We start from the raw sequence: 11,066 nt of genomic DNA on the forward strand, positions 1-11,066 counted from the left end.
ATGATCCTCCTCAGCTGCTACGTGGTCTTCATGGAATGCTACGCCGGCTTGTGGCCGGATGTGGAGTTTTGGAGCCGACTTTTCTACATCAAGGCACAGACGACTGAAGGCCGTCTGAGGACCTGCGGCGCCGCCTCCATCTATCCTCGCACGGGTACATCCTTCCCGCGGATTCCGACTGTCGATTCTGTGAAGAATTGGCAGATGTCTTTCTTTTACGTGCGGAACGAGAGCCCGGCCTTCGACCGGCTCAACCTGCCGGAGTACAACCCGGCTCCACCAGTCGGCCGGCTCAACTGGGACCACAACGCCAAGTCCTCGGACCCGGACGCGGAGGTGAACCTCCTGTGGGACTTTCTGGGTGAGTGCGTCACGGGAGGCCGGCTGAGCGCCGAGGACCTCCTCTGCACCTACGTCATGCGCCGGGTCATACCGCTCCAGTGGCGCGTCCACAAGATCGGCCATATGTCCGGCCGGCTCGACCCGACCCGGACGTCGAAGGCGGAGCTCTCCAAGTCCCAGGTAGCTCGCCGGGTGAACAACATCACCAAGGCCAACATGCCGGATAACTGGGATTGGGGGCTGCCGCCCTACGACCGGGAGCAGCCGCCTGAACTGGTAAGTTTGATGTTTTGCCGTCTTCCGGCTTGCAGCTGCATAGCCGACTCGATGTTTATCTTGTCTTGTTTTCAGCTTTTCACCCGCCAAGGCATCGAGGATGGCGACTTGGCGACGAAGGTCTGGACGCCGGATCACGTCGGCCCGGCTGACCCAGCCGGCGACCAAGCCGGCGACGACGATCTGCCGGAGGTGCCGGATCAAGGCGGCCGGGGGAGCATAATCCGCCGCCCTCGCCCGAGCATGAGCGAGGGAGCAGCCGCGAGGCGGAGCCGGCGGAATCCGGCACGGGGCCAATCCCGGCGGTGCCTCTGCGCGCGGTGCCGCCTACGGGCACGGCGACTTCCGCGCCGAAGGGGAGGAAGCGGGCCATCGGCGGGTCCACGGCTGCGGTGGAGGCGAAGGCCAAGAAGCAGCGCCGGCTGGCGCCCAAGAAGGTTCCGGAGAAAGCCGGGTGAGTTCTTTTTTCTCTGTTGTTTGATTCCTTTTCTTTCCTTCCTTTTTGTACTTATCTTTTCTTGCTTGTTCAACTAGGGATCCCATTAAGTTTGCCCAGGGAGGCGGCTCTCGGCAAGCTCCTCCCGTCACGTCGCCGCTTCAGCGGCGCAGGAGGGAGCCAACCCCGCAGCCTTCGGCACGCGCGCGCACGCCGCCGGCTGCCAACGTGCCGCCCGCGGCCACGCCGCCTTCGCGGGGGCGTCTTCTTCAGCCCGCGCCTCTGCGGCGCCTGGCGGCGGAGACCAGGGTCAGTCGGCGCGCCGGCCGACCATAGATGATATGTTTCCGCGCCGCGCCCCGTTTGTGGAGCAGGCGGCCGGAGCTGGCAGGGGCATGCCGCCTGCGACCGGAGTCGGCGGGCCCGCGCCCAACGTCGTGGTGCTGGAGAGCAGCCCGGAAGGAGCGCCTCAAGCGCCGGATGCGACGGCTCCCACCGGGCCGACTGCTTCGACCGCGCCGCCTCCAGCTTCGGAGCCGACGAGGAGGGAGCCGGTGAAAGTGCATGGAGCCCCCATGTGTGGTTTTGGTAATTAATGACAATCCCTATGGACTAATGTTTGCATTGAGTTATATTTGTAGGAGTTGTCCATAGGCAATTCTTGAACCATATGTTGGCTTCAAGGTTGCAATAAGAAGAAATTGATGAAGGATATCAAGTATCAAGTATGTCTTGAAGATGAAGATGAAGTGAGCCCTCAAAGTTAACTTCAAGACATCAACATGATGAAGAATGAAGAAATGAAGTGCAAGTTCAAGATGAGCCATCTCTAATAGATCATTTGCTTGAATCTTGCCATCCATTTGGTGATCATGGATATGTGAAGATGTGCCGAAGAAGAAGCTCTCCCATGGTGGATTATGGGGGAGCAATCCACAAGACTTCATCAAGCAAGCACAATGAAGAAAGGCGTTCCATCTTGTTGTGATCAAGATCGTCTTCATCGAGCTCAAGAGGAACGCGCAAGGTTAAGGTTTGCTCTTGATAGAGTTTCTTTCTTACCGGTCTCATGGTGTAGTTGGAGACCGGTTTATAGTTTAGTTGCCGTTCTATCAAGAGGGCTCTCGAGTGAGTAACTCGATCGCATCGTTCGGAGAGAGCTCAAACCTTTGCATCCTTGCATCATATTTCTTGGTTGTTATTTGGATCTTATCCATGTGGTGATTTAGAGCTTGTGGTTATTTCCATAGCAAGCTCTAGTTCATCGAAAACGGATTCCGCATGAATCACTTGTTGCGTTTTCGATATTGGAGTTTTTCTCGGTTTCTCGTATTGAGAGGTTTCACTCTAAAATACATAGAAAAACCTACACCACTTGTTCTTAAGCTTTTCACTCTTTGTGTGGTAGCTCTTGTCATCTTCTTTACAACAAAATTGGTTTCACCTAAATCCGAGTTTCCTAACTCAAGTTGTTGCATTTTCCATATTGAAGGTTTTACCGGTTTTCTGTTTATAGATAGGTAAAACCTTTAACCATTTGTTTTTATCCTACCTTACTGGACTATGATGGTTTCCTGCATGATCTTGTAGAGATTTTTACTAGCTTCGAAACGAGCCCAAGATCATCAAAATCGGAGTCCGGATGCAAAAGTTCTTCAAGTTTCCGTGAAGCCGTTTTTTGGCCGGAAGTTGGCCGTGGCCGGAACTTCCGCCCTACTTCCGGCGAACTTCCGGAAATGACGAATCTGCACGCAGAAAACATACCGGGGGCATTCCGGGGGCGCCCTACTTCACCCGGAAGTTGGCCGGAACTTCCGGGGGGCGGAAGTTCCGCCCCAAATGACCGGAAGTTCCGGTTTTGATGAGTTTTGTGCATAACGGGCAGATTTCTCTTGCCCTATTTAAGGGGGTCTTCTTCCCCAAAGTTCCCCATCCGTTTGAGCTCGTTTTTGCCCCCATTGTTGACCTTCTTTGAGCTTGCTATCTCCCTCTCCCTCCCATGAATCTTGCATCTATTTGAGAGATAGATAGAGGAGATCTAGATCTACATCTTCACCAATCAAATCCCTCTCTTTGTGAGGGGAATCCACTAGATCTAGATCTTGGAGAAATTTGGTGTTCCTCCTCCTATTTGTTCTTCCTCTCTTATTCCCCCAATAGCTTTTGTAGCTTTGTTGGAATTTGAGAGAGAAGTACTTGAGCATCTTTGTGGTGTTCTTGCCATTGCATTTTGTGCATCGGTTTGAGTTCTCCACGGTGATTCGTGGAAGTGAAAGCAAGAAAGTTGTTACTCTTGGGTTCTTGGAACCCTAGACGGATTTGAGGCCTTTGTGGCGATTTCTTGGGAGCCTCCAATTAAGTTGTGGATGCGTGCCCCAAGCTTTGTGTAAGGCCCGGTTTCCGCCTCGAAGGAAATCCCTTAGTGGAACCGTGACCTAGGCCTTTGTGGCGAGGGTCACCGGAGATTTAGGTGAGGCGCCTTCGTGACGTTCGGTGTGTGGTGTGAGTACCGCATCTTGGGGTGAGGCCTTTGTGGCGTTGGTGTGCATCGAGCAACCACACCTCAAGGTGAGCCTCTTGTGGCGTTCGGGAGCACTAAGCAACCGCACCTCTCCACCGGAGATTAGCACTCGCAAGAGTGTGAACTCTTGCTTAGAATAAGTTGTTGGTGCACATAGGTGAACCATAGTATATAGGCTTTGGTCTTGACAAAGCAAACGCTAGTTTTATTCCGCATTTGTTAAGCCCATCTCGTAAAAGTTTTAAATCGCCTATTCACCCCCCCCCCCTCTAGGCGACATCCGTGTCCTTTCAATTGGTATCAGAGCAAGGTCTCTCATTCTTAGGCTTCACCGCCTTGAGAGTAAAGATGTCGGTTAGGGGTTTAGTGCACAATAACTTGTTTATATTTGATGGCACAAATTATGATCTATGGAAAATTTATGTGCTTAATATTTTACGGGGTATGTCCCCGGAGATGGAGCGATTTCTTGACATGGGTTTTTCTTCTCCTAAGGATCCTCAAAATTTATCTCTTGAGGAGGAGAAAAACTCTTGCCTCGATGCTCTTGCTTCTCATGTGTTTTCCATTGTTGTGAGCAATGTAGTTACTTCTTCAATCATGCCCTTTGGGAGCGCTCATGAATTATGGACAAAGCTTAAAGACAAATATGATGTGCCCAATATTATCGGGGATGATTGTATTGCTTCCACTTCCGGCCGTGATGAGTTCTCATCCTCATCCACTTCACCAAAGTGTGGTAAGACACAAGGTAATGATATGGTGAGTGGTGATGAAAATTGCAATTTTGATATTGAGCTTACTATTGATGATTCATCATCTCTATCTCATTGCAATGCTTCATCTTCGGACTTAAACACATCTAGCACTAGAAATGATTTACATGCTTGTGTTGATAGTCCTCGCATATCATGTGTAAGTTGCTTGAAAAAATCTAATGATGATATGCTTGCATTGTCTTGTGGCCATGATAAAAATGATTCTATTTCCTCTAGTTGTTGTGTGTCTAACAATGTAGAGGAAACCAAAGATTCTATTGGTCAAGACAAGATCTTGAAAGGAGCCTCAAGTAACTCCTCATCTTTATCTCACGGTCCTCATATATGCCTTATGGCCAAGGGTTCCACGGTACCTCCTACCATGGAACCTAATATGTCTCGTGGTGATAAGAATGAGGATGAATATGAAGAAGAGGATTGGGTTGTCTCTCTACGCGATAAAGGTGAGAGTGTATTCAAGGTTCTTTACAAAGATAAAATTGCTAGCTCTCACTTCTTTGAAATCTTGACTACCGCTATTGAGAGCCAAAAACTTATTTGGATGCATGAGAACACCATTGATAAAAAGGGTGCTCTTGAACGAGAGTATGCCGATGATGTAGCATCATTAAAGAATGATCTTGAAGAAGAACAAGAGACCGTAGCCTCTCTTGAGGAGCAACTTCAAACGCTTGAGGTGTCTCAAAATGAAATATTTGCTAAACTCACTAAAGAAAGAGACCATGCTAAAGCTAAATTAAAATTGCTTAAAAATGAAAACTTCAAAGTTGATGTTGGTCATGATAAACTTGTTAAGGATCTAGATGATCTAGACAAGGCCCACAAGGCCTTGGAGAGCGAACACTCTATCCTCACCAAGTCATATGAGCAACTACAAGCTTCATATTTAAAAGAGCATGCTATGTTACCCTCTCTTCTTGATATGTCTTGTGATGATGCTTGTGCTACTAACTCTACTTCTTGTGAAGCATCTATCTTGAAGGAGAATGTTGAGCTAAGGGCTCAACTTGATTTGCTAACTTGCAATTATGGGAAATTGGAAGAAAATCATGGAAAGCTTTCTAGCTCCCATGAGGATCTTCTAGCCTCTCATGATAGGCTAAAGTTAGCTCATGAGGCTATCATATCTAAGGCAACAGCTTGTGAGCCTCATGTGGATACTAGCACTACTACTCAAAATGCTATATTGCCATGTGCTAGTCCTTGTAATTCATCCACTCATAGTATTGCTAAATCTTGTGATGAATTATCTTCCTTGCCTTGTTTCTCTAACAATGAAGGTTCTACTTCCTCTAGTACTTGTGTTGTTACTAACCATGTAGAGGAAATCAAAGAGCTCAAGGCCCAAGTCACTTCTTTGAAGAACGACTTGGTAAAGAGTCATGAAGGGAAATGCAAAATTGACAAGATGTTGAGTGTGCAACAATCCCCCAATGACAAGAGTGGACTTGGATTCAACTCCAACAACAAGAACAAGTCCAAGAGCAACAATATTAAGAAGGGCCAATTACAAGTCAAAGACCCGGCGAAGATTGTTTGCTTCAAGTGCAAAATTGAAGGGCATCATGTTAGATCTTGTCCTTTGAAGAAGAAGCAAAAAGGGAAGCGGCCTCAAGCTCAAACTCATATTCAACCTCAAGTTGAAGAAATGCCACTTCCCAAGAAGATACAAGCCAATGCTCCCATTGTGGAGAAATCTAGTGAGAAGAAGGAGAAGAAAAGAACTTGCTACATATGCCGTGAGAAGGGCCACATCTCCTCCTTTTGCACTATTGGTACCTCATCCAACTCTATCACCATTGATGATGTTTATTCTCTTCGTAAGGATGAGGGTGGCAATGTGTTTGCCAAATTTGTTGGTGCTCAAAGTGGTGTCAAGAAAAGAACCATTTGGGTTGCCAAGCCTATTGTGACTAACCTCTTAGGACCCAACTTAGTTGGGGACCAACAATCCAAAACTTGATAAATAGGTGCTTGTTGGAGGGCATTGGAGACTTGGCTACATCATGAAGAATTAAGGGATCTTCATCATTTATATTATCTCAAGTCAAGTCTTTTGGTTATCTTGCTTCTATCATATATTCAATGTTCCTCCTTGCGGTAACATGTTCTCAACTCATTTATATTGAAAGTTACTCGCCCCTTTGCATATGTTAGTTTTGTTAATAACATGTGTTTGTATATGTTGTGCTTCCTACTTGTTTTTGCTTGAGAAATCAAGTCTATGCATGTTGGGTTGCACACCATGTATTTGTGTTTGTGTTGGAGCCTCTTTGCATCTTGTTGTATCTTATATGGCTCTTATGAGCGATTAATGGACTATCCCATTTTGGGGGAGTGATATTCCTTTGGGAATTTCATGATCCTAAACAATGTGTGTACATGAGGAATATCACTTAGAATTGATATTGCGAGATTATCTAGACTCTATGTGGTATGTCATCTTCATGAGAAATTCAAATTCTAATGTCCATTAATATCTCTAGTTGGATCTTATTTGCCTCTTGTGAAAAAAAAACTCCTTATCACATTATGGGGGAGTAATAAGCTTTGTGCATATTACAAGCCTAGAAAATGTGAATATTTGAGGTTGTGTCACATAGAATTGATACTGTAATTTATCTCTCTCCTATGTGGCATGTTTGCTCAAACAAGCTCCAATTTGCTTAAATGGCTTCATTGCTAATATCTTTATGGATTTTATTTGTGAAAGTTTTTCTTGGCATGGTTTTTCACAACGTGTCCCTCAATATATTTTTGGAAAACCATGTGCTTCAAGTCATACTATTAATTGCTTTGCATGTTGGTATGAATACTATTAATTGCTTTGCATGTTGGTATGAATACTATTAATTGCTTTGCATGTTGGTATGAATACTATTAATTGCCTTGCATGTTGGTATGACTAAATGAAGCTATCAAGAAACTATCTTTGCATAATGGTTAACTCTTATCTTTTACCATATGCTTTGTTCGTTGTAAATATGATCTTATGTATACTTACAAACTACCACCGGAAAATATTTCCTAATACCTCTTGTCCTAGGACAATTGGTAATCTATGAGGTAGATATTTATTGATCATATCTACATTGGCTCTTGTGTTTAAATTGCCTTATTTATTGCCATGAATTTGTTGTGCTTTGACTCCCATGTGTCTTCCTTGCATCTCATGGATCTAATTTTTCTATTCAAACTTTCTTAGCATTTTTAGTAGATATAGGTAGCGTGATGATCCTAGTTTTGTGCATTTTATATCCATATTCTAAATCCTAGATAATGCACTAATCTTGGGGGAGCTCTCCTATATTTGTTATAATACTTAAACTTCTCTTGATCATTATCAAAAATTTGGTTTTGGGAGACATAAATTTTCTTTTTGGTACTTTGTGCCATCATAAAAAGTGTCGAGGGTTTGGTTTATTTGTTGGAACCTTGCTCTCTTGGGAGTTGGTTATCTCATTCCTTTGTGCTTAGGCTTAATTAGCTTCTTATAATGAGATAAGTCTTTGGAGTCAATCTTGTGTTGATTTGATTCTTTGATATAATTTGGGCAACCATTGTCTCTTGATTTATTTGGTGTTTTGTCCAAATTGTATCTTCCTTTGGTCCTTGAAAGTATTGTGCATGCATATTTAATATATGTATATCTTATGGCATGTGTCACTTTCATTGATCCAATATATAGGGTAAACTCCATCAAATCCTAATTTGGCTAAGATGTGCATGAAATTCAATTTCATATCTATATGCACATAGAATTGTGGAGTTTGTCCTATATGTTGTAGTGTGTCTAACTACTTCGGACCCAATTAGTTTGGGGACCATTTTGTACTTACGTTTGTGTTAGGTACAATGGATATGCATTGGATGCTTGTCTCACTCTTGGAAAGAAGTGGTGACTCAATGGTAACTTGAGGCAAGCTAGTATGGTCAACGAACACATATCTACTACATCCACACCAATGCTATCTTGGTAACAAGTATCTTCTCATGCATACTTTTCTTGTATCCAACCTTATGGTTGCATCTTGGCATGAATCTCTTGATTTGCAAATGTTGTGCTTCTTGCAAAAGTCTTAATGAAACCTCTTTATTGTGAATGTGAGTAATTTGAGATGAGTGCATTTGTTGGGAAGTATTTTAAATCGTGCTCATGATTCATCCATCCCAACTATGCCTATCTAGCAATTTTATTGCATATCAATTCCTCAAGGCTCTCACATGTGCAATATAGATGAAAGTGCAAATTTAGTTACTTCTTTTGGTATCCTCGTTTGTGATACTTGTTGCCTTTCTCAAATGCATCCCAACTATCTTCTATCCCTTGTTGATATTTGTGATGTATTTTATTTGTTTGTGGTTGAAGTTCATGAATGTACAATAAGATAAAATTGAACCTTTGGCCATGCTATTAAGCAAAAATTCTTATTGGTATATTGCATGACTTTGTCTTGGATATCATGCTATATTTCTTGTGTATCTATTTTGTGTGTGCATGTTTCTTTGTGGATAAATATCTTTGTGATATTGCTCACTTAGAGAAACTTATACACATAAGAGATGATACATCTCCATTCGATATCTTATTTATTTGTTGCGTGTTGATTGGTCATGCTAAGCAATATAGTTCATTGAAGACTATGATGATGCTTTTTGCTCATCCTTGTAATAGTCTTATAATATGCTTTATCATGCCTTTCACATATCCTCTTGGTTGAGCCTTTTATTATGGTGCCTCTTACTTGTTGCTCAACCATTTGTTTGTTGCAAGTGTTAAGCTTAATTTTCTATCTATGATCTATTGCAAATGTTTATGTTTTAAATGGTAATGAGGGAGTGAGGATTCCATGTTATGCATATTGTATTCAAATACAACATTTTAATTTATGAATGTACCTTGGGGAGCTTCCTCATTTCATTTAAAGCACTATCTTTTGGTGATCATTAGAGTTTGATTCACTTGGTATCTTTTGTTGTTGAATGATATTATGGAAGTGATGATTCCATGTTTGTGCACTTTATACTCCAATGCAAATTTTCTAGTTTTGTGCACAAACCTTGGGGAGCTTCCTCATATTATTTAGAGCAATCTTCTTGATCTTATCATAATATCTATCTTTCTTTTGGTATCTTCTTTGTGGTTAATTTGGTTGCTTGCTTCATTTGTTGAAGCTTCTTGACTTTGTTATCTTTTTGAAATCTTTGATCCTATCTATAGTGTGATTCCTTCCGAATATTCATCATTGGATATGTGCATTTGAATCCACTCAAATTATGAGAAATGCACACGCTACGGAGGAACTCTCACTATATTGGCCTTCTAAAATTTTCACCCATTTCGGCAATTGGTGCCAATGGGGGAGAAGTTTGGAGGGTTTAAGGGAATTTGGTTATGTCTTTGCTTTGTGCTTAAGCATGTGCCTTTATTGCATTGCATCTTGTTGCTTTGCATAGTTGAATAGTTAGAGGAAACTCCACTAGGCTTTAAATGCCAATATATGCAATGAAAGTCAAGATCATTCACACACGCATATATTATGGGGGAGTTTGCTCTATATATTCAACTTGTTTGTTACTTCAATTCCTTATATAAACCCTCTCAAAGAGATTGTCATCAATTACCAAAATGGGGAGATTGAAAGTGCATGGAGCCCCCATGTGTGGTTTTGGTAATTAATGACAATCCCTATGGACTAATGTTTGCATTGAGTTATATTTGTAGGAGTTGTCCATAGGCAATTCTTGAACCATATGTTGGCTTCAAGGTTGCAATAAGAAGAAATTGATGAAGGATATCAAGTATCAAGTATGTCTTGAAGATGAAGATGAAGTGAGCCCTCAAAGTTAACTTCAAGACATCAACATGATGAAGAATGAAGAAATGAAGTGCAAGTTCAAGATGAGCCATCTCTAATAGATCATTTGCTTGAATCTTGCCATCCATTTGGTGATCATGGATATGTGAAGATGTGCCGAAGAAGAAGCTCTCCCATGGTGGATTATGGGGGAGCAATCCACAAGACTTCATCAAGCAAGCACAATGAAGAAAGGCGTTCCATCTTGTTGTGATCAAGATCGTCTTCATCGAGCTCAAGAGGAACGCGCAAGGTTAAGGTTTGCTCTTGATAGAGTTTCTTTCTTACCGGTCTCATGGTGTAGTTGGAGACCGGTTTATAGTTTAGTTGCCGTTCTATCAAGAGGGCTCTCGAGTGAGTAACTCGATCGCATCGTTCGGAGAGAGCTCAAACCTTTGCATCCTTGCATCATATTTCTTGGTTGTTATTTGGATCTTATCCATGTGGTGATTTAGAGCTTGTGGTTATTTCCATAGCAAGCTCTAGTTCATCGAAAGCGGATTCCGCATGAATCACTTGTTGCGTTTTCGATATTGGAGTTTTTCTCGGTTTCTCGTATTGAGAGGTTTCACTCTAAAATACATAGAAAAACCTACACCACTTGTTCTTAAGCTTTTCACTCTTTGTGTGGTAGCTCTTGTCATCTTCTTTACAACAAAATTGGTTTCACCTAAATCCGAGTTTCCTAACTCAAGTTGTTGCATTTTCCATATTGAAGGTTTTACCGGTTTGCTGTTTATAGATAGGTAAAACCTTTAACCATTTGTTTTTATCCTACCTTACTGGACTATGATGGTTTCCTGCATGATCTTATAGAGATTTTTACTAGCTTCGAAACGAGCCCAAGATCATCA

This window comes from Lolium rigidum, chromosome 6, assembly GCF_022539505.1.
Source record: "Lolium rigidum isolate FL_2022 chromosome 6, APGP_CSIRO_Lrig_0.1, whole genome shotgun sequence".
Classification (NCBI taxonomy): Eukaryota; Viridiplantae; Streptophyta; class Magnoliopsida; order Poales; family Poaceae; genus Lolium; species Lolium rigidum.